At 38.3% G+C, this 25,273-nt stretch overlaps 1 long non-coding RNA gene across 1 annotated transcript; it reads right to left on the reverse strand.

Moving 5' to 3' along the window:
- Positions 1-372: 372 nt before the first annotated feature.
- LOC138687241 (uncharacterized) lies at positions 373-24,237 on the reverse strand. Its single transcript, XR_011326477.1, has 3 exons — positions 23,961-24,237; positions 1,874-1,964; positions 373-562 (listed from the first exon to the last, which is right to left on the reverse strand). It is a non-coding gene; the product is annotated as an uncharacterized lncRNA (long non-coding RNA).
- Positions 24,238-25,273: the final 1,036 nt, after the last annotated feature.

Raw genomic sequence — 25,273 nt, forward strand, 5'->3', positions numbered from 1 at the left:
TCACAGTAATGAATGGTAAAGGCTTTTATTGATCCCCCCCCTTTTTTTTCCACAAAATACCAGAAATAAACCCCCTGTCTTACCACTGAAAATGTTTTTGTAATCCTTGTACTAACTTAGCTGTATCAAAATTCTATTACTTCTGAAACCCAGGTAGTGAAACAGAGAACTACATTCTGTGTATGTTTAACATCAGGAAACTTCCTTAAGAAAACTCCCTTACGTATCTGAAGACACAAGTCTGAATGATAGCTCTTAATTTTTGCATGCATAGTTTTAAAGCAGTTGTTGATGTGTAGATGAGTGAAAAATTTTTATTAAATCTGCTTCTGGTATAGTGAGCAATTTCCCATGATACATGTCATATTATTAGTGAGAAAGATTTAAGAAAGCAAGAAATAAACATTCGACTTGAGGAGACAAACACTTCTAAGTAGACAATCAAATTTATTATTTAATAACATTTATTTCTAGTATTAAAATAGAAGTCAAATAACCAAAGTTGGATCCTGTAGTGTCCTGAATCATTTAGCACAAATAAATGGTATAGGGTCCCCAAAGTCTACAAACAGAAAACCCAGTTTCAAATAATAATTAAAAAACCCAAACCAAACCAAAACCAGAAAAATAAACCAGAAAAAGAGTCCTGTCCACAAGGAAAAATTAATGTGGGCAGAGGGAGAAGAGGAAAAAAAAAACCCCAAGACAGCCACAAGCCAGATGATTAGAACAGAAACAGAGAGTTCACAGGATGTTTGTTACCTAGGACTGTGATAATTTTTCAGCTCTGTTGCTTCCTTTTGCCTCCAACTTCCTTCTGTCTTATGTGTGTTTCTCGGCCACAGTGACATTCCCCTTGCTTAGTTTCCCTTGCAGGATCCCTGGACTCATCAAGGTCCAGGCTGTTTAGTGATACTTTTTGTTGGGTATTTGTACAGCATGCAGGAGAATTCGACCTTGACCCACAATTTGTAATACAGGTATGAAATAATTGGATTTGGGTAGTTTACTCCAGCTGCCCTAACTAAGCCTGGAAAATGATAGCAGAACAATATCCTGGAGAAGAGCTAGCTCCTGTGTGCAGCACAAAGGCTATTCTGCTGCTTGCTGCTCTCCTATTCATAGCAGTTTAAGCCTGTCTCCTCTGCTCCATTTCAGTGTAAAGTCAAAGAAGCTAGCTTAAATCACAGAGTGCTTTTGATCTAGATCTAAACATGGCTCATATTTGAGCTTTGCTGGCTACCATGCTGAGAGGCACGTGAAGCAGCCTACCTGAAGTTTATTCAGAGAGGATGGTACGCTCAGAAGCGTGTGAGCATGGCTATGTTAGGCCTCTCACAATACCGGCAAAATAATTGGGTACAAATTGCCTGAGCTAACTTTACCTATCTAACCAAAGTTAGACATCTGTGCTCTTCAGTCCGGGGAAAGGGAATGGCATTCCAGAGAGGCATTCACTCACCCTAACGTTGCCCATCTGTGTTTGAATGAGAATAACCAGAATTTGGATGGTCCTCTCTTTTATTCCTGACTACAAAAGAATCCTTCTGTTAGAGCTGTAACTGTTAGCCGGCGTGACCAACACAATCTAGCAAAACCGGGAATTCCTCCTTAAAGCAAATGAACTCTAAAGGGCAAAGAAACCCCATCCCACTGATGATGCAGCTTATTTTATTCAGGGAACAAGATAGCGTTAGAAGTCTTATTGCCAAAAACCCCTTCATTTGTTGACACGAAATACGTGTTGACTGGAACAGACTTGCAGAGACTAATTCTTTCCAGCCTAGACGAGGTCAACGTCACCATTAAAAGCACTAGTTGCCAGCTCCCTGTGCTTGACTGGCCAGTGGAAGTTGACTGCATCGTGCCTCACCTTTGATACAGAGCGATTCTTCCTAGTTGGGGATGAGAACAGCTTTTACAGTGTAAGCTTGGATAAGCCTCCTAAAAGGGTGAAGCTGCGACTACCCTGTAAAAGATAAGCACAAGAAACAGCAGAAGTGAGGCAGGGAGCCTATATCAAAGTTAATGAAGAAGGCACAAGGTCTAAGGAAAGGAGGAAATTCTTCTAGGAGTTTGGGTTAGTATGAACTTGGAAAGATCAATTTGCTGCTGAACCATTTGAACTGAGCGACAGAGTTCATTTTGAGAAAGACATACAAACCAAAGCTTGCACAGCTAGTGCCTCAGATCAGAGTGACCTGATGAGCTGTACTCTGCGAGAGTGTAGCTCTGAAGCTCCAATACACTTAGAGCTTCAGTGGCAGGAAGCAATCTCATTTTGTAACATGTCTGCTTTTGGGAATGCTTGTTTAGAAATTTCCTTCACAGATGAATTAATTAGAAATAGCTTATTTACTAGGAAAGGAGACAGATGCCAATTCATCTTCTTTTTTGAAATATAAAGAAAATCAATGATATATACACTTTAGCTTCCTCTTCATAACTCCAGATACTAGGTTTATAAATACGAATGCATTTGAAAGACATTATTACAACATTTCTCACTAATAATATCTGGCTTTAAATATTTGTGCCTACGCACTTCCCCAAAATAAATAAAATCAACCCTCCCAAAGAATATTCTTTGCAAGCTGCTTCTCTAAAGTGCAAGTTTATTTGATTTAAGCTTCTTCACCAGTCATTGTTAATGAATAATTATTCAGTATTTCAAACTGAAACAGATAGCTTCAATTAGTATGATTAATGCTGATATACAACCTCATTTGCATAATTACAAAATATAATAAAATAAATTCCAAATACGAACCTTTGTTATTTGTGTTACCAAAGGCCTGAAAAAAGACATTATGTTTCCAAATCATCACAAGACACGGTTATAATACTCTGTGACTAAAATTGAAAGGTAGAATTATTTTTCATCACCATGCATTAGAAGCTTTGGCAAAATAAAAATTCTATCTCTGAGACAGATAGAATTAATCTACTAAAAGTATATATCTGCTGAAACAGATATTCTTTCCCTACTTTTAAATATTTGGAGCTGGTTTACATGAAAATTAACTAAGATTCTTCATGGAAACAGCATTTGGCCTTTTAGAATGTATGGAGTATTTTTTACTTCTTAAAAGCTTTAAAGAGCCTTGTTTCCTTTGCAAGTTTTTGAGTGCTTTTTACTGCTCTGAGGAGAAGGCTCACTTTCCATTCTGCATGCCACTTATTTCAATGCCCTAATGAAGGCACAGTAGGTTCAAGAATGCAGTCCTTGGTACGGTTTACATTTAATAGCCAGTTTCCTTTTTCTGAATTTATTGTTTTGATTTCAGCTAAACTGATGTGACATCAGAGTGATTACTACTGGAAGTAGCTTCCTGCATCTTGAATTGTAGGAGCTGCATTGAAAACAGGTGGTAATACTCATACCTCCAAATAAATGAGAGGTAACAGTTAGGTTTCATCAAGACTGTCAGAAGAAAAAGGCTGAGGAAATACTGTCTGGAGAATCAGAGCATCAAGGAAATTCCATGTTCCTGAGGCTGCTTATTTAGCTTTTACTCAGGCAGTTCCTAAAATCAATACAGTCATTTAGCCAGTAATTAGCCAATAATTTTTCTAAGGAAGTAGGAGAAGGAACCTCAAATGGGAGGGGGAACATAAGTGAGCAGATGAAGTAATGGCCATAGCAAGAGAGAGCAAAAGCAAGCACAGTTCTGAGAAGGCTTGAAAACGTGTAGCTAGATAATAAATGCAAGAAGAATGCAGCTGATTTGTTCCTACCTTGGAAAATTATTAATGTCCTTTTACTCTTGTGTGGTGGTTTGACCCTGGCTGGACACCAGGTCCCCACCAAAGCCGCTCTATCACTCCCCTCCTTAACTGAACAGGGGAGAGAAAATATAATGACAGGCTTGTGGGTCAAGGTAGGGACAGGGAGACATCACTCACCAGTTACCATCATGGGCAAAACAGACTTGACTTGGGGAAATTAGTTTCATTCATTACCAATCAAATCAGAGTAGGATAATGAGAAATAAATCCAAATCATAAAACATCTTCCCCCCACCCTTCCCTTCTTCCCAGGCTTAACTTTACTCCTAATTTCTCTACCTCCTCCCCCACAGCGGCACAGGGGGTTGGGGAATGGGGGTTGGGGTCAGTTCATCACACATCGTCTCTGCTGCTTCATCCTCCTCAGGGAGAGGACTCCTTGCTCTTCCCCTGCTCCAGCGTGGGGTCCCTCCCATGGGAGACAGTCCTCCACGAGCTTCTCCAATGTGGGTCCTCCCCACAGGCTGCAATTCTTCACAAACTGCTCCAGTGTGGGTCCCTTCCCCGGGCTGCAGTCCTTCAGGCACACACTGCTCCAGCGTGGGTCCCCTGCGGGGTCTCAAGTCCTGCCAGAAAACCTGCTCCAGCGTGGGCTCCTCTCTCTCTCTCTCTCTCTATGGGGCCACAGGTCCTGCCAGGAGCCTGCTTCAGCGCAGGCTTCGCATGGGGTCACAGCCTTCTTCAGGCATCCCCCTGCTCCTGCTCCGGCATGGGGTCCTCCCTGGGCTGCAGGTGGAGATCTGCTCCACCGTGGACCTCCATGGGCTGCAGGGGGACAGCCTGCCTCACCATGGTCTTCTTCACAGGCTGCAGGGGAATCTGCTCTGGCACCTGGAGCACCTCCTCCCCCTCCTTCCTCACTGATCTGGGCATCTGCAGGGTTGTTTCTCTCACATCTTCTCACTCCTCTGTCTGGCTGCAGTTTCTGTTGCGCAGCAACTTTTTCTTCCTTTCTTAAATACGTTATCCCAGAGGCACTACCACCATCACCGGTGGGCTCAGCCTTGGCCAGCAGCGGGTCCGTCTTAAAGCCGGCTGGCATTGGCTCTGTCGGACATAAGGGAAGCTTCTGTCAGCTTCTCACAGAAGCCACCCCTCTAGCCCCCCAGCTACCAAAACCTTGCCACACAAACCCAATACTCCTTGCTCTGGTGTAAATCAGATAATAGGGTATCTGTTGTATCTCTTTCTGTAGATGAAGTGACATCTCCAGGCTGTCAATTTGCACTTTCCAGTAGCATTTAAAGATATAGTATTATTTTGATTTGCCAACATCTGTAGCTCCATAGAGCAATAAGGAATGTTTGATTCTTCCAAGCTATTATGTCTGAATTAATTAGCTTAAATGTTTCAGTAGTTAACATATTGAAGAATTCACAGAGGCAAATTGTGTCAGTCCCTGCATGTACATATGTGACCTTGCATAGGGAGAGAGGGACTCTGCCTTTGTATTACACTGTTTGGCAGGGCTTATACACAGTCCAAATCATTGCACCTAGAGAGTAAGGGATTATTCAAGGCTAGTTTAAACTGAAGCACATGACAAACAAAGTAGGATCATACACAGGCGGGTGGATATGGTTCCATATGCTATTTAGAAAAGAAGATATGCAAGGATAGGTAAGATACAGCTAACAATTGCAGTGGGAGGGGAGAGAGTGAAAGTAAGTTGAAAAGTGTTTAAATCTGCCTTGCAGTTGGAATACTTTCTCTTCCAAAAAGTGAAATAGCGTAGTGGATGCCCACAAGTGCTCAGGACAGTGGATTTATATCCTGGCAGAGTGCGTGCTTCCTGATACCTGTCTTTCATGAAGATAAATTATTAAGCAGGGACTCGGTATGAATCCTCAATCTCCAGCAATTTTTCCCCCTTTGAAGTAGATACAACCAGCACCCAATATTCTAATGAGTCTTATTTGTAACATCTGATTAGCACTTTTATGGGTGGCTGATTGTGACAGGGTAGGTGCAAGCACTGTGAAGCGATTTGTATCAAGGCTTTCATTAAAAAGGTGAAACTTGCACAGACTTTTTGGTGGTGAGACAGATGAACGCATATGAGATGGGGTCCTACAAATGCCATATTGGCTCAGAGCAGGTTAACAAGGGCCAATTAACCCTGTCTTGCTACAGGCATCAAGTCTAGTGAGAGTTTAGCTCAGCTGCCTGCTGAAAAGGAGGACAAAGAAAAAAATCTCCACAGTAGCTGGGGACTGGAAACAGCTGGATGGTTCTGTGAGCCTCCCATCAGATGGCTGAGCTCAGGGGAGATGATAGGCTAAATAACTATTAAATAGAAAATAGGCCTTGGGACTAGTCCTTCAAAACTATTTGCTGGATGACTGTATTTTTAATTCTTTTGTTTGTTTGTTTGTTTAATTCTTATTTTTGAACTCTGTTTGCTCAGAAGAAGTGGAACGAAAGAGTGTCTGAGGAGGAAGGCTAGGATACCCCTGTGCTAGACGGTGAGATCTGTGGTCACTGGAGCCTCTGAGGGAGGGGACTGGAGTGGGCTCCACTGGGAAGAAAACACAAAAGCAGATTGTGTCACATAGCTCCTTTCATGTCAATCTTCCCATAAACATCTGGAGTAGAATAATATTCATGGTACTACTGATTTTCAAATTACAATGCCTTTTTAAGAAAAAGTACTGTTTAAGAAAAACCCAACCTCCCCAAAACAGGAATCAGAAAATTATGTTCTTTGAATGGCTTAAAAGCTGACTAAGCTGAGCTTTGAAATTTCAGTTTTCAGCTCTTAAATAAATCTATAACTGTTCAGTATGGGGGATGTAAGAGATCTTGAACTGATTTAAAAAGTAACAGCAACAAAAAGCTCCAAAGTAAAAGAACAGTATCTTTCTCTATATGGAGATATTTCATCCAAGTCTGTTGACATAAAGCTTGCAGATTGTTCACCAGTGATTATGAGATTAAAAACCATTACTAAACACAGGCTGAAAAATAGTAGCTACCTATATACCTCATCTTTGGTGGAAAAATGAGTGCGATTGTGATGAATGTGTATGGGTTTCTAAAACAAAATAACTTGTATATAATGATAATGCTAGGATGAAGCTAAGTGATGAGGCACATGCCCTTTTTTTCTCTCTACTGAATGCTGCTAATAAGTTGAATTCAGTACTGACAGAAGGAGGGATGGGAAGAGATTATAATGTGAAAAAATGTGAATGAAAACAGGGAAAACAATTTTAAAAGCATTTTGGATCCATATTGGTTTATTGTCAGATCTGACCAGTCCTTCAGATCACCTACAAAAGGCAGTATGTGCTGTGAGAGCTACAGCACAGCCCTTTCTGTGTTCTGGTAATGGAGTCCTAAGGACTTTGCTAGCAGACTCAGCAATTCTGTAATTGAGCTATGGGTCACACTGCATTGCTCACTGGATTGATACACCAGCTTCTGACCTGCACTTACTGGCAACGGTCACATCCTGAATCCTAGTTCAGTGGCTACCTCTCTATGGAGAGAAAGCGTGGAGATTACTTGCATCAAGGCCATGAGGCAGGAGGTAAGCATTATTTCACCTTTCGTTTGGTACTTGTTGTGTTTGGGATTCCATTAAGTTTCCACTGATTGTCTTCCATGAAAAGTAAGCACTTCTGTTGAAGCGGAGAGCCTGTCTATGTAAAATCCTCTTTTGTATTGTATACTTGATAAGTATTATATTTTCTTGAAAAAAAACCCAGAAGATATAAAAAAGTCACTTATTTTCTCTTGTGCTTGTAAAGCTTAATCATATGAATGCCAGTGACCTGATATTTAAACTACAATATTTTAAAGAAAACTGTACAGCATAAGCAATTCGACGGAGAGAAACTCAGTTCATTATAGTTGAGATGATATTCTAAATCTTCCAAGTTCAAAGTGATCTGCAGACCTCACTGCACTATTTACTGTCATCCCAAAACTGTGAATGCAAGCACAGGTAACTGTTCCAGTGAAATCTATAATATAAATGCCAGAATATCACCTTTTAGAGGCAGAATGTCAAACGCCATTAAAGCAGGCCAGTCTCTAGTCCTTTTTTTTTTTTTTTAAAGTATGTTTATTTAGCACAGGTATTTTGAGCCTGAGCAGGTCCAAAAGGTATGGAGAGTTCCTAACTGGGCATTTGCCTACAAAAGAGATTAACTAAACTAAATGTAGATTGAGCCTTTGAGATTAAATTGCAAATATGGAGATCAAATCTCCACAGGCAATTTAAAATCTACCAATTATTTAAAGGGTTTAATTAAGTGCAGATCTTTCTGTAGGCTGATTTAGAAGGACATAACCTAACATTTGTAGCCAATAAAATGTAAGAAATAAAAGACTACTTTTTTCATTTATTTCTACCGTAAAATGTATGCTGTAAACTATGAGGAACATCTGAAGATATTTCACAAGTAGCACCATCTGTCTTCTTGGCAGACTATGCAGGCAGTGTGGGTGGCTTAGTTACTTGCTTATGAATCTATAGCATCACTTGCTTAGTCTGCTGGATGGGGCTGCCCCTTCCTTGTTTGGCATGATTTCAACATCTCAGTTTTGGTTCCAGAAAACAATTCTCTTTTTTTATGTGGCTGCTCTGTGCACCTGTATAAACTAGCTGGCAATTTGCTTAGAGTATGCTTACCTATAAAAGTAAGTCTCTTGGGCCTCATAAAGAGAATACTTCTTGCATGTGTATATTTTTCTATGTAAATCTCTGCAAGTTTTGAAAGTTTATTCACTTATGCCACTTTCTAAGTATATCAGGATTATAACAGGCACCAGTACAGTTAAGTGTTTCTTTTCCTTTCGTCCTGTGGAGAAAGTTCTCCCTGAAAATGTCCGCATGTTTGATATTAAGCTCTAATCCAGAACAGTTTCTTCATTATTAAGTTACCAAATATTTAATCAGTCCAAAAATTCAAGACAGGCTCAACACCGCTGACTGCAGTAATGTATGTATATAGCAGAAAGATTTGTGCCTGAGACATCCATCATTCAGTAACCGTTTGAGGAAAAGAATTAAAGCAAAGAAATACTGTATGTCTTAGCAAGAAATGAATGCTGTAAGAGATGTATTCTTACTAAATAAGTTCAGTTATTAGTCAAACTACACAATTCTCAGTGTATCTTCTTGCTCTTGCGTGTTGTTTCTGTATAGTATTGTAGTCGCTTGGTAACAAAGTTTTAAGGTATTTATCTTGGCTTTAAAAAACAGCCCAAAACAGGTGAGACAGCATTATCTGTATATTGATCTGCATATTGAGAAGAGTATAAAAGATCTGATAGCACCATTTTACAGACAAAGTACAAATAAGTATTTTCAGGCTGGCTGCCTTTTTCTACTGAATATCAGAAAACAGTAAACAAGGTAGAGCAGAATTACAGTGTTTCATAAAAAGAGCTCCATTTCAGCTGCCTTCCATGTTAGGTGGTAGCACATGCTATACTCTGAAGAGTACAGAAAACCTAGCAGTTCCTCCACTGCAAGGATTAGAGATACCGAGTTAAAGAAAATACATGAATTTACTATTTCTTGAAAGGACACCAATTGCAGTTAGTAACAAGTAAACTGACAGGGGTGTGTAACCTTCAATGTTACACAAATATGTGCCAGTAGGAGCTAGTTACTACCCCAAAGTCTCATACTACCTAACAATAGAGAACTTAAGCATATATTAGGAAATCTCTATTTTATTTCTTGCTCATAATGTGAGGTCACTTTCCTGCCTCTTTTTAAAGGAGGGGCAGCTTTTTGATAACTAGGTGACATTTTTCATGTGACCTAGTGAACTTGTGTACCATGTACATGTGCAAGAGTCTCAGATGCTATTGTGGTAAGGCCAGTTAATGTTACTTAGTTTTTATGTCCTAATGTTTAGGGCATTTGTTTTTCTCTACACACACATTATTAGTCTCTCACCTTGTGTCTTCTAATGTGAAAGAAAATACTTCTGTTGGCTGCAGTGAGTTTTAAAATGTATTTAGAGTACCTTTGTGTGCACTTTTGCATATTGGAGTACAATCTCTGTCATGACTGATGAGATACCAAAGTTGAAAGTTTATGTGTATTACTTCTAGTTTCAGGACAAAACATTCCTGAAGCTTCAGCGCTTACCTGCAGAACAAAAGAGGGAAAACAGCTATTTGCTTCTATATGTGTCAATATATTCAGCTAGATAGAAATAGAGCTAAAAGTTACATGCTACTGTAGCAGAAACTTGCTTTATGGCACATGCTGTCTTTCTCTATGTTAAACTAACAAAGCAGACCAAAGAAGTTTTATTCCTTGCCCACTTATTGTTGCTGAGGTTTTTTGTATTTTTTTTTTTAAATAGAAAAGAAGTTGAGTTTTGCAACAATGGCTGGTTGCCTTTACAAATAAATTACTCCTAAGGTAAGAACGGAATTTATTCTTTTCTCAGGAGTGCTTTTCAGTCCTAGTAAATACTCATCAAGAATCTTCTCAATGAGAAGAATGTTGTAATGATAGCTCTCTGTCAAATACAACCAGATTCAAGTTCCCAGCTGCACCCTAAGGGAAGGCAGATTGAATAAAATCCTCCTCAGATGCCTGGATTACCCACATTGATAATAAGATGATCACCTTGGTAGATAAATTATAATATTCTCCTAGTCATCCAAGCGCTATCATGTTATTGTCACTTCACTGAGATATGTAACTCTATCGGGATATAAATGGCAATTCAGATGGCAATGACATGTCCTCTACTATCAGCTACTCCAGATATTATTCCTTTATTCAGTCAAGCAGAGTTTCTCCTCCACTGGCTAATGCCTGCCCAATCTTGGATTCAGCAGTAGTGTAACATTCAGACTCTGCTTTCCAGATACTTCCCCCTGTGAAGGAATTGGCAGAGAATGGGCATAGAATTGGCTCCACACCACTGCTTACTAATGATCAGAATAGCTGGCCAGGCATGAAGAGGAATGTCAGCTGCAATCATTTATTTCCTTCCCTGGAGCGGGAGAGGAGCAGTGCAGGCCTGGAGGAGTGTGGCTTGGAGATGCAATGTCTCCCTAGGCTTCTTGAGGAACAGGGCAGCTTCCTGAGCACCCCTTGCTTGGGGCTGTGCCTGAAGGCACAATCTAGCATTATCTGAATTGCAGACACTTTGAGTTGCTACTTTATATGCAACATTGACATTCCTTTCATTGCACATACAGCGTTCATCAGGCATTTGAATCTGGGTAATGAGAAGAATGCATAATCCAATTGCAGCTCTTCATTTTATTTCCTCTCATGGCTGACACATTGTTCCAGTTATTCCCAAAGATTATTTGGTTAGCACCACAGCTCTGTTTTTCAGGGGAGGAACCTAGCAGGAAGAGGCAGTTGAAAGAATACCACCTTTTTTTTTTTTTAATCCTGCCTTTAACAGAAATGACTAAATATTTGTCATTTCAGAATGGTTGGAAACTGGTATGCCACTTACCTCACTAACCATTTCACTTGAAATTAAAATGATAATTAAAAAAAGGAGAGGGTATGTCCTAAACCAAGTTCCTGCTACTCTAAGGATTGGTTTTATTTTACTAGAAACTTATCCTGACACCAGCATCTGCTGGGTTTTTTAAGTTTGTCCCGACAAGAGTTAAAACACCAGCTTTCATTTCAACTTAACTTTATGCTTTCAGTGTAATTAAAAAAGGTGAATTATTCCATCTTGATGTTGCACAGTCTTACTACCCCTCACTGAGGATATTTACATAGTAAGGGGCCTTTTGGTGTAAAGTATCAAAAACTGGCCAAGTGCTACATTCACACCAAGGCAGGTATTTATTGGCTACTGTAAATGGCTTGTAAAACATATGGAATGAATTGGGAGTCATTTAGGGAAAGCTCACATCCCTCCTACTTAAGACTTTGTGAAAACATAAGCGGTACTTTCTCAATTCCTTCAATCACAGCACATACTAAGATACACCTTTGATGAAAAGATACATGATTAACCACACAGGCCATGTCAAGCTCAGTCAAACAAAATACTTCCTGCAACTGTAGAAGAGTGAGTTCGAATTAAAAAATAAATCAAAAGAATATTTATTAGAACACATTCTAGTAGATACTCATTCTTCCTGCTGCTCTTTTGCCAATTGGTTAACAATAATACAAAACCTGACCCAATCTGGATTTCCCACCCTCCAGCCTACTTTTTTTTCTTTCTTGACTGTCCATTGAATAGTCACTATCTCTTTTTCTAGTGCCTCTAAATTCTCTAGCTAGTGAAAAATATATTCTGTGAACTGTACTTCTTCAGAGTCCCAATTCTTTCTGAACACAGTGGAAAGCGTTAGGAGAGGGAATTTATCTTGAATACTTTAAACTCCCGGGCCTCCCCAAGGAATCCTTGAATTAGTACTGGTTTGGGAAAAGACAGGGCTGATGCAAAGAAGCTGGATCTGACTGGTTTGGTTTTAATTATCTTTTTTTAATTAGCTTTTACTTTATATTTGCTTTCTTGTGTGCGGAACCAAGGCCATTATAACTCATGGTTATTACAAATACCCATTATCAATATGGTGTCTTCTGCGTGTACTCTGTTTTCTTTAACAGAGCTGTTTAAATTTATCATGCTTGTTCAGTGGTCTTGCTTATCCCTGAGCCTCTGTTGTCATACGTTTCCTCAGCAAACCCTTATCCACAGTGAGATGACTTCTGGGCACTGAACAAAGTCACTTGTCTTTCAACTTTGGGGAAAAGTGATAGTTCTTAAACTTGTCAACAGGCATAAAAAGAAAGATGAATAGGAAGGGAGTTTTTAATTGTTTGAAAATTGGAGAACACTAAGAAATAGCAGTCCACAGCTCTTCCACCTCAAAGTGGTGAAGCACTTTATTTAAAATGAAGAATGGAACCCTGGACTAAAGACTGAAGTGTCTGTAGACCACCTCAATCCTTCAGTAGTTCCCTAAAACTTCCTATGAGGACTTCACTGTCCTGCACAGATTAAAAAGATGCTGTTAGCTCTCAGAGTATAGGAAAAACTGCCTAATCCATTACAACAGGAAAGTTAATGACCTTTGACAACATATGTTTATGGCTGAAATGAAGCATTCACTGCTTAGAAGTGTTTGACACTTCAGTTTTACACTGCTACTAACACTTATTTGAATGCATGTCCAGACAGTGAGACATCTATTAAATTTTCAAAAATTCATCAGATTCAGCAGAAACTTCAAATGCACTTAACATGCGGTGAGTTTAGGATGTTTTTGACAGAACCAAATGACATCTTTAGAAGCCATGAATTAAAAACCCTGTGGAAGATGAATGAGCTCATATAGCATAGAAGTCAGCTGTTCTCTCAAGACCAACTGGAGTAGATTGATACTGTTTTCCAAAAACTTATTAACTAGGTATCTAGTTAGAGCAGATCAATTAGCTGAGGTAAGGGGTTTTTTTCTGCTGATCTTCGTGCAATCAGAGCTTAAACCCAGAATTTGCAAGACCTAGACCTTTGTTTGGTACAAGGATCTAAGAGCTACTGGGATGGATGATGGCTGCTCTGGTTCTCACCTCTTCAGCTGAGGCTTAGCCTTAACTAGAAATTTAGTGGGGATTTCTGTACTTCTAAAGAAATACTCTAAAAGTTATGATACACAGTCAAATACTCATTTTCTGTGTCCTTAAGCTGCTGCTGCATTTTGAAGTATTTCCTGTTCAGATACATATTTTTGACAGGATGTCACTACCCTGAATAGCCTGAGTTGGTACCTAGGGCACTCTCCTAAGAGCAAGAGCTTTGAACAACCTCTCTCAGGTAAGCAGTATGTTTATCTTGCAGCTTCTGCAATTAAGGAAGTGTGTGGGAAGGTTCCTCCTGCTATTAGCTCTCTGTGGAGGGAGGAGGTATACAGGGAAGGAAAGAGATACAGGTACCTTTATTCAGGAGCAGTTTCTGGGCTCTGGATCCTAGACAGATTAAGGCAACTCCCTAAAGCCTTTAATAAACTCCCTATGCTCAGGGTTATCCTGTAGGTTTCTCAAGGTATCTGAAGTTTGTCCTGGCTGTCTTGGATAGTACACTAAATTTTCTGTCATCCTGTGTCCTGTGTGAGGATATGCCTGTGAACTGAGGCAATTAAATCTCTACTCCAGTCCAGGGATTGGTAACTAAAATGTGGATACTGCAAAGGCCTCACTTTAAGGACCTTCAGTCCTCATTCAGATCTCAGTATATGTGGGCACTAATTCAGGACACCTGATGTTGTAAAATCAGTTGGTGATTTCTACTGTGGTGGTTTTCAGTGTAATATTCTTTTTTTCGTTTTTTTAAGGTTTGTGCTTAAGGGTTAGGAAGAAGCGTTGGAAAGAGAATTGTGAAGGTGACTATTAAGCTCAGAAGGTAGCTTTTCCTATGATGAAACCATCCTCCAGTACCATCCTCCAGTAGCTTTTATTCATGAGATGTTTAAAACACATATTAAAAAATGAAAGGTGGAATAGAATATTAACCAAAAAAAAAATCAAACAGTGGAATTGTATACAGCTAGGATGGAAAACAAGATAAATGAGATGGAAATAGTTCAACAAAGGGGAAGAAGTATTGGTATTCTTAAAATCTCCTAAAAACGTTGACTGAGGTATACTGGAAATGCTACCATTGCTGATTTGATTTCTGCTCTAACATAAGACTATTAGTATATGGGTCTACCACAAAGTGAGTGAGTAATACTTGACTTAGGATTAAGTAATACATCAGGTCTGATTGATTAAAAATGTGAAAGGAAAACTGAGAACCAGTAAATATATTTTTATTAGGTCAAATGTGAAGACAGGAATGAAAATTAAAGGTAGAAATCTAAGAACATCAATCTTGAGAGAGTCAGACCCTACCATATATGAGTCTAGTCAAACTGGGATGAAATAGTGCAGGCAGCTAACTCAAAAGGAAATGAAAGGTGCTTGGGGTGAAATATCCCAAGCCAACAGGCCAAGACAAGGCCTGAACCAACACTGCTTGTTTGGAATGTGGACGTTTAGATGATAAACAGAACCTGCTTTCCCTTCGGTCCATCTTTGAGACAAACACATTATTGCTCTTCATAAGCATCCAAAGACTGTGATGCTTATTGAACCCAATTAAACCTTTCTCTGGTTCAGCAACCACTAGATAGTGGGATTTACATTCCCTTGTCAAAACACCAAGGTATTGGCAAAACACAGCAGCAGAACTTTCGCTGAGCAGCTTCAGGGAGGGAATGGAAAGTGAATGACACAGATGATTAATGAGCCTATTAAAGCTGAAAGTCTGACACTGTAAAGATAAGCTGGCAGTGAAAATGACTCCTACCATATATGTATCAAGGGCATCAGAAAGAATACCCTCCATATAATAGCTACCCACCATCATTAGTGGCAGGACATACATATCTAGCATGTGTTGCCTCGTTGCTATTTAGTCTGCTTCAGTATTTTGAGGTGAAGGGCCTTGAGCAATAGTGTGAAGTCTCAGCCAAGTTGCATGAGGCTTTGTAAGGTCTGATTAGAGAAGGCACCCACACATCATTCAGGAGGGACCAGATCAAACAAAGCATGGCAGATGACAAAGAAAAAGAAACAAATAAAGAAATATGATCTGGTAACTATGCAGTGGCAGAGCATGAGAATGATGAGGGAAAGGTCTGATATAAGGGAGAAAAAGATTAAATCTATGCTGACCTTGGGAATCATACTGCAATTGCGTTAGAAATTGTGTGTTTGTGTGGTGACTGTGGTGGACTGAGACTTGGACTTCATTTCTCTGCCTCTGACTTCCAGTAAAACTCATTACCTCACTTAGATACTCAAAACATCTTTCTGTACAGGATTTTCCTAACACAAATACGCCCTTGTGCTATACACGTGTATGCATATTGAGTTCAATGTTCCTGGAAAGTGTCAGATGTACTACTGTTGCACCGCACAGATGGCCTGTGCATGCGCACTCCAGTCTGATGCATTCAGAATCTATCAGATTTAGCAGAAACATGCAGACCATCTGTGCAGCATGTATACAAAAATACGATGCTTGCTTTCAGAAGTTTCAGACTTGCTACATAAATGCTGTAGAGTTGTGCTGTACAGAGTCACTGGAAATATGTCTGGGATTTCTGGACTGTTAGCAGCTAGGCCAGGTGCTCTGAAATCTTAGAAAATTGTGTGCACAAACTTCAAACTCCACCCAGACAAAATTTCTGGATACAAACCCCAGGTATTCTAGAATAAAACAAGGTTTATTTTAGCTATGGTCTGTGGCAGTTATTTTGTGCCAGCTTCCCTTAAAATGTTAACTTCATTTAGCCATCTCTAAATTACACATACTAATATCATGCCTTCTACCTCTGTTGTGCCTATTTAGACAATCAATTATTTACAAAAGTGGATCTGGAAGTTTCATACTAGAGATGTGTAGAAGCAGTTCAATACAAGCAATAAATACTATATTTTGGTCTTGTACAGGCAGGTGGAACAAAAGGATTCTTAGCCTGCAAATTTGGCACTGCATATTGTCATATGAAAGCACAGTCTTCTAGTGCAGTATTGCTAGAGTGTGTATTTGCCAGACTTGCTTGAATGCTTGATTGGTTCCTGCTACAGTGTTAACTTTTATTGTCACAGTTTACAAATATATCCATCCTCTTCCAGCCTGTCACTGTCATTATTTCCTTTCACCCTCAGAAGAGAAAAACACCTATTTTTTGAGTAGATCCCTATGGTAATCTTCAGTTGGCAGTGCTGTTATGTGCTTCTGCTCCTGGGGACTAAAACACATAAAGCGCTAAGTCCCCCAAAAATACCTGATAAGTCTAGCAGATGCAGGCCAAATGGAGAGGAATTATTTTATCATAAACAGGTCCATTAGACTGATGCTAACGAGCATACAATTTTAAGAGGTATAACCTGAAGGTTGAATTTGGCTTCTTTTCTACAGTAATGCCACGCCACTGTCAATGGGGTGATGATAAATCACCAATAATATCCATGGTCCTTTGACATACCTAGCACAATGAAAAGATAGTATAATTAGTGCAGATAAGAGCAGAAATGTTTTTCAGTTTCAATATTGCTTTTTTTTAACCTTGCTTGTCAGAGATGCACAATAAAAGACATGTCCAACAAAGGAAACAACTCCAAAATGCTGCATTCTGTTTGGTACTTTTTGTTTTTCTCCCATGCCAATCAATCTTGTGGGCTAAAGCCCACATGAAATATCCATATGAATGTTTTTTAACTTTACATTTCAGCTACATAATCATAAAAGTTAATACTTGAAAAATTAAAGACACTGGGTGGATGACACTCCTATTTGATTTAGGCCTTCTAAAAAGCTCATATTTCACACAAATTTTAATTTAAGGACAAAATGAATCTTGCAATCTGAAATGACTGTTGAAATGTATACTGACAGACATCAGCTGATTTATTTATTTCTTTTTCTTGATGGAACCATGCTAACTATTTTATAGCTTAACTGCCTATATAAGAAGCGAAGAGCAACTACAGTTCTCTTTAACTGGTGAGACTAAAGGCTGAGAAGAAACATTCTGACTTCACACATAAACATTCTGGTGTTTCATCCCTGTAGTATCCTTGGGAAGGAAATGTGGAGCTCCAGACCAAAATAAAATCAGAGAGATTCAAGCAGATTGAATTGATTGATTGCCTGCAATAGATGATCAGAAGTCAAGAAAACTCAGCATGCACTTGTCATGCAGTTGAGACAGTGCTTACGAGATTGCTCTGTCCTGGAAGCTGAAAGAAAATTGATCTGATGATGTGGAATCTGGAGCCAGCAAAGGATAAACTGACAATACAATAACAAGAATTTTTATTAGATGATATAGTAAAATCTCCATCACTTCATGCAGGTTTTCTGTTGGTTTCTGTTCTCTTTATAAAGCTACATCATTACACAATGGAGTGAGTACAGAATTGCCTAAACCACCACTGACCTTAGTTAGCAAGTCAACATAGTGAGGAGCCATACAAGCATTACTTTGGATCTAGAAACAGTATAGGTAATCAGAACAAGTTCCACCCTCTCTGCTAGTTCTGAAAGTGCATGTCTTCCCATCTGCCCTGGATTTATTACATATAAGCTAAAAATAGAAATATAAGTAGACTAGAGCCTTGGACTTTTTTTCTTTCTTTTGAAGCAGTTTTCAGCCAAAACCATTTCAGTTTTCAGAAGCCCATAGATTAAGAACTGGTGCTTCCAAAAGCCAAGTCAGTTTTCAGGGGTTTTGTTGCAATGGACTTTTCTGGAGAAAAGGGGGGGAAAAAAAAAAACCACCCACACAATTTTTAACTAGATCTCAGTACTGCAGTATTCTTGAATAATAGTATGATTGTATTTGCAGAATGAAAGTCTTATTAGACCAGATCCTCAACTAGTAGAATTTTACATAGCTATACTGTATTAATGGAATTTAGATCAGTTTATGCTGTTCAACAGTTAAATCCAGCTAAGATACCATTAACTTGGGTATTGCTATAAACAAGGGAGTGCCACGCAGGCCATTTCATGAAATTTTGGGTTCAACTATGGGCTTGGTTCTGTCTTACTAGCTCATTTCAGGTAAAGAAAAGTTGGAAAGAACCTAAGGCCTCTACATAACAAGTTGGAAGAAGTATCCCAAATCGATACTTCGCTTATCTTCCACCACAACATATGCATTAAGGAAAGCAATGTGTCTTCACCATATCTCACTCATGAGTTTTCTCCAGGGAGTGACACTTGCCTGGTGCTATTCAGCAATACTGAAAGCACAGCACCAGTAAATTGGACATCCTTGCTTAGCAAGAATAAAATTAATAGATACATTATAATGGATTCTTTGTTTATTTCATGCCTTCAGATCAGGACACTGAAAATCTGTGTTGCTGTGATAATAGTTTTCTGAAAGCAATAAAAAAGTATTTTAATTGTTTTAATTTAATATGCGAGACTACAAAATGTTCAACCTCACACTGCGTCCATAAAAAAAGACACTGAATTTATATTAATTGGATCTAATCTAGGATTCTTGACTATATAAAGACATATAAAACAAGTCATCCAGTATACAAATGTTCTAAACCACATGATTAATAAAAATATTTTTACTTTTAAAATACTTTGGTTTCTGTGCAAATGCATAGTCTCAATAATACATATATAAAAGAAATCTTGTTACAGAAAGTAGTAGCTATTTCACAGCAGTACTACAATATAACAATTCAGACTTAATGAAACATTTAAAATATGCTATTACTGATATTGTTCATTTAAATATGCTATTACTGATATTGTTTCATTATACATTTTCTTGTACACTGTTTTCATGCTTAAGTGACCTCTAAATTGGACTATTGCAAATCACTACTAAAGGGTTTGCAATGAAATACTTGGTGTGGGTTTCTATTGGGACAAAATGTGGCTGAGAAGGTACCCTTGTCTCTATTACACTTTACAAAGCCTTTTGGCAATCAGTGGTATATGCAGAGTTTCTTAAATTAGGGACCCAGCTCCATTTCTGAGTAGCAAACTAAGAATGGTGACAAAGGAGGGAAAGGGGAATGGGTATATTAATTTTATGAAGAAATTCAACTCAGCTTGCTGCTGATGGATAAATGATGAAACACGTTAGAGGGGAGAGAGCTGTTTCCACGGCAAATATTGTAGCTATTCTTAAAAGTTTAATGAGGACTGTAATATGTATTACTAGCAGATTATATTTATAGTACTGAAGGTATCCCATGATTTGCTATAAACATCATACTGTAATACTGGCGAGAAAAATTCCATTGTTTTCCACAAAGAAAAATACCACTTGCTAGTTACTGCAATTTAAACATTCAGTCACTGACAACTTGGAGGTAGAATATAATGTTTTATTGTAATTTATTAGCCTCCCTCTTTGGAATTGTAGTGAAACTCTGACTTGAATGCACTCTGGCAAGGCACAGAAATGTCTTGGCATGAGCACTGAATTTCTGATAAATAGTATAAAACAAATAGCATATACAGCCATTAAAACTGTACAGCAGGATAGCTCTTCAGCTTTTCGTTCCCAGAGAACAATTGGCCTTTCTGCATTTTCTTAAAGAAAATGATGCCTTAGAAGAAGTTGTAGTTGCTTCCATGCAGCTCCTTTGCGATGGAGCTGGAGATGGAAGGCAAAAGCTAGCTTTGCCTTTCTTAACATCTGACAGAAATTATTTTTCAAGTACAATGAAAAAAAAGAAACAGCATGTTTAATAATCATGCAGAGACAGTAGCCTCCTCTCTTTCCTCTTGTCTACTTCCCCCACCACCACTATCAGAGCAGCAAGCCAGCGTACCCTGTATCAGCTGCATCAGTGCCACTGAGAGACATATTTAGGTCAGGAGGAACTTTGGTGAATTAATGCAAGTAAGAGTCACACCACTTCTGATGATCACAATAGCAAATTTTAATTATCAGGATAGTCTAGTGCCCTGATAAACCTGAATTCAGTAGCCCACAGGAATGTGTGCTGCCCAGAATAAGTAAGCAGTACTTCCCTGATCTGAGTGGAAATATACCATGAATTATCACTGCTGTCACTGTAAGTTTATGAAGCATTTTACAAAGACATAGCAAGACATATTCCCTTACTCAAAGCTCTTATAATCTGATATGAGACAAAAACAAGACAAGACAAGAAGCAACAGTTCAGGAGAGATCACTGATTATAAATAAAGGGTAGAAATAATTGTCTGAAGAAATGTTTCAGCAAGGAATTCAAAGGAACAGAGAGAGGGTGCCTGCATACGAGATCAGAAGGATAGTTCCAGGGACATGCGGCTGAAAATCAAGGGAACGTGATTACAGGATTGGAAAGAGCAGACGGACAAGAGGCAGGAGGGAACATGATAGTGCTGAGCTACTAGAGGCAAAATTACACACAGCTCTGCAGTCACTCGTAAGTGTAGCTCTACTGGATGTTAGCAAAATATCCACAACAACAATTCCTAAGAGCAGGAATGAGGACAGTTTAATTTAGAAGAGTTTCCATGATGAGGTAAGTGATAGATGATTCAAACATAGAGAAGAGGGCATAAGTGATTTTTTTTTAATATATATTTTGCAGAAATAGATATATGAAAGATGTAATTTCATGAACAGCTCTGGTCAGCCCACACATGCAGTTTCCTAGAAATAAAAACTCTGACATAAACATTTTGCCAGTTCCACTCGCTGATCTGGAAAAAAAAAATACACTGAAAAGGGAAAAAAACCTTTCTCTGCTCTGTCAGATCCATCTATCTATTGGAACAAATGAGAAGAAACCCTTCCAGTGATTAGAAGCTGCAAGTCCACCACCAAGCCGATGATAGTAATCATCATGTTGTGAGGGACCTTTATTCTCTCCTCCAAGGCAACTAAATAAATACGAAGGTGAACAGAAACCAGTATCTGCTGGTGCCAGACTAGCTTCAGAAATTTGACCAAATAATTAACTGGTCTTTTACCATAGAAGCTACATAGGATAATATACAGTTAGTATCCTACTGGAAATCTTATATAAATGGAGCTGCTGCTATTCACCTTGATCAACTAATACAAAGAGAAAGGTCAGGACTGGTTTCTCATATGCCTGGAATGTCACAGGCTTTTTTCATGCAGGCATTTTCTGTCAGATATTTCTAATGGTTTTGTGAGAATTTTTTAAAATTAATTTAAGATCTGCTTGTTGTGTGTGAATGTAACCATGTAAGTATAGAGTAGCACTTGTGGTAGGGTTGTATAGATACACGCAGAAAAATCTTACTACGAACTCATATGTGAGCGAAGATGGTTACTGAGTATATCTTTGGCTTATTAACACTGAACAAATTCTGACTGCAGTAGACAGACTTAATGCTCTTCTCGAAATGGCTGAAGAGAAATCCTCTTTTCTGCTAACATGTAGTCATTCTTCAGTGATTATTTCAATTGTCTACCTCACTCCCCACCAAAAATTAAAAGGCAAACACGAACTCTGCCTGTGACTAGTAAATTTATTCTGTCAAGAGCTACTATCTACCTGAGGCAAGATTCACATTTCTATTTTTTTCACATTAAGTGTAAACATTAAATATTTTTCTTACATACTATCTGGCCATAAATAATTTACAGCATTTAAAATCCTGTTCTCCTGAAGGAGAATGCAAAGTCCTCTCTCCCTGTGGATGTTTTACAAGGTTGAAGATTTGCATTCTTTAATATACTTACTGAATTGTTGTAGGGTCATGTACAATTTCTGAATTCTCATCAGTGCAGAAAGCAAAGTTTATCTCAAAGTGTCAAAATAACATGTTCCTTTATTTTTGATCATCAGAGTTCCCTTACTTTTGATCATTGCAAAAAATGAACATGGCATACACATAGAAAGGATTCTTGGAACTATTAGCAGCTAAGCTTTTTTGGAGTAACAGATTTCAAAAAATTACCTCCTTATCTTTTGATCAGAAATGAAGAGTTGTTGAAAGGTAACAACTGTTACACTCACTCCTATTTGGCAAAGGAGTTGTCTTGTTTTGTGGCAAAGCAGCATGTTATAAAACAACTCGTCAAAACTGTTACATTGATTCAGGGGCTGACAGTATTTCTGTTCATTTCTCATCAATGACCTTGTCTGAAGGAAAAACATGGTATATTCCTGATAATGTTTACCCAAGAGGTAAGAAACATTTTCAGCAATTGAATGTAAATTGCATAAAATCTCAGCCTACACAGGCATTTATTCCATACTCTCTGGCATTAACAAAAAGCAGATCCTGAAAGGAGCACATCTTTATTAGTGCTTACAATGCATGAAGAATAATTTTGATAATTTCTTACTGCACTGACTCTATGACAGTAAAAATCTGAAATGAGAGTGGGTGTGTATGTGTATGAATGAGAAATATGGCACAGGAAGGCTTTTACTGAAAGCACAAGTTGGCACAAAGGGTTTGCAAAGGCAGCTGGAAATCATCAGCTAAAAATTACTCCTGTAAGTCACAGGAGAGTAAGAACAGGCTGACAAACCTGCAGTTGTGGCACAGAAGCCCTGATATGACTTCCAGTTACATGGGAAATTTTAGCTAGACTGAGATTAGTGCTTAGCTCTCTCAAGTTTCAAACCAGTTCTTTAATTTCTAGGACATCCTTTTTCCCCTCTCAGTTGCCTTCATGAGGAAAAAACAAGACCCCCATTAAGTGTGAAAAATCATGCTTGTGCAGACAGAACAATCAGACATGTTTACAGAGGAGTATCTGTCTCAGTCTTTATATCCAATTTAACACAAGGGTACACTTTGAGAAGCTTTTTAGGAGACAGCAAAACCAAATATGCAAGAGAAACCCAAGTTTAGAGGAAGAGATTTATTTACTCAGTCCAGACTCTTGTCTCTCCCATATCTAGACTGAAATGGTTACAATTAACTCTCAAAAATAAGGAGAAGTGACAAAGAATGACTGCTGAGACAGAGCAATGGAACAGTCTCTTCAAATATTCTTCCTTCAGGGCAGGTTTGTATAAATAACCTAATTTTTATCCTGACTTTTCAGAGTGAGTACAAAGAACAAACAGTATGATATAAATAAGATTCAAAGGATGTGCAGCTATCTCCTGCTTCACTGTTCAAACTGCCCACACTAATTATTGGCTAAGCTGTCATACCAAAACTCAAAACCAAATGGAATTTTTCTCATGGAAATTTGTTGCAAACAGAAAATTCAGTGACAGGCTGGTGAAGGGATATGAACTGCGCAGATGCACTCTAGCATGACTGGGCTTGGTTTGTGTACTGAGCAAGGGATGACTGTGACCCAGGGCGGATTTCTGGCTAGAGCTACAAAGGAGAGGGAGCACTTCCAACTGAGTTGCCTCTTGAGCTTTATGCATCCATCTGCATCTAGAACTCAGACTGATAGGAGAATATGAAACCATTCTGGTTAAAATAATAGCCTCACCAAATGAAAACATCTACACTTTCCTAATTTCTACTAAGAAAGAAGGTTTGTTTCCATCAGAGCATCTCTGAAATACCAAATACTGTTTTACAAAATCAGGCAAGTGGCTATATCCAAAAAAATGCTAATCCTGGCAAAAAAAAAGAAAAATTACTATATTAATTGCTTACAGCATGGGTTTGTTCTGTCCCATTATACAGAAAACATACAATAACTTTTCAAGTTACACTCACAGTTACAGAAGATGGACATTGGAGGACAGTATAATAGAGAGGAACTGGCTGATTTATCAAGTACTGTAAAATCTTTAATCCCATCTCCCTATAAAACACAAGATAAGTCTCTGGTTTAAAACTTTAAGCTTCTTCAAGTGTTTTCCAACTCTTTATTCATTCATTCTGTTTATTTATTTCATGGTCCAGATATGCCATGAAACACTGCTGACATCTTTCAATGTTACTCACCTTTTCTGAAAACTACTATAGCCCATAAATATGCCTACAATCCAGTTATATAGTGCTCCTAATCAATGAATTCATCTTGACAATCCCCCAGTTGGGAAAGTACAGTAGGTAAGAATAGTTAAGCAACTTGTCCAAGATCATATAAAATCAAATCTACATTGCCTAGGCTGAAATTGTTACTAGGATAACCAAAGCAATGTCATTTAAAAAAAAGGAGTAAATAGTTATTTAGGAAACTCACTCTGCCCGATAGCATCTGGAATTACTGTTGTATTTCATATTTATGATTTTGCAGTAATTATAGAAGCTTAAAAGTATATCAACATTAAAATTTCCCAAGCTGGATACTAGATGCCAAATGAGCACTATAGACTTTTGACTTAAGTCATCTGTGTCTCAGTAACGGCACTCTTATTAATGTTTCCTAAGCAGGTAGAGATCATTGCCTAGAGGTCTACTGCTCCTTATATTTCTTATTAATTACATTCTTAACTGAGTATAAATAAACAAATACTATGGTGATGCTATGTAGTCCCGCTGACTTACACATCTTTTCTGTTTTACTAGTGTAACTATAAATGTAGAAAATTAGTTTCTTTTGATTGACACAGTCTCCATGAAAACTGGGCTAAAACTTTGGCTTAAAAAAATTAAGCAACTTGTTCTGGAATCCAACAGGACAAAAAAACTAAGAATGCCTGGTTTAATGTAGGTTGCCTTCTAGAATGGATTTTTTTTCTTTCCAAAGAGATTTTCCCAGTTTACTGTCATTGTTGTTCTTTGGTTTTCATTTTGGGTTTCTTTCCCCTCTCCTGAATTACCTATATTTATTTTGCATGGATTATTTCCCAAGGAATTTTTTTGTCATTTCTTCTCTATAAATTGAACTTCAAGGTCTTCTGATGAAAAATCAAATCACAGTAAAAATGTTCCTGTACAATACATCCATAATAAATAAGCATTGATATTGTAAGCTTAAGAGAGAATTCATTAAGAATCAAATAACAAAAGAGAAACTCAGAAAATAAAGTATGAAAAATTAATGGGCTTATTGTACAGGAAAGGAGAGCAAAGAG

Source organism: Haliaeetus albicilla, chromosome 10, assembly GCF_947461875.1.
Source record: "Haliaeetus albicilla chromosome 10, bHalAlb1.1, whole genome shotgun sequence".
NCBI classification, from domain to species: domain Eukaryota; kingdom Metazoa; phylum Chordata; class Aves; order Accipitriformes; family Accipitridae; genus Haliaeetus; species Haliaeetus albicilla.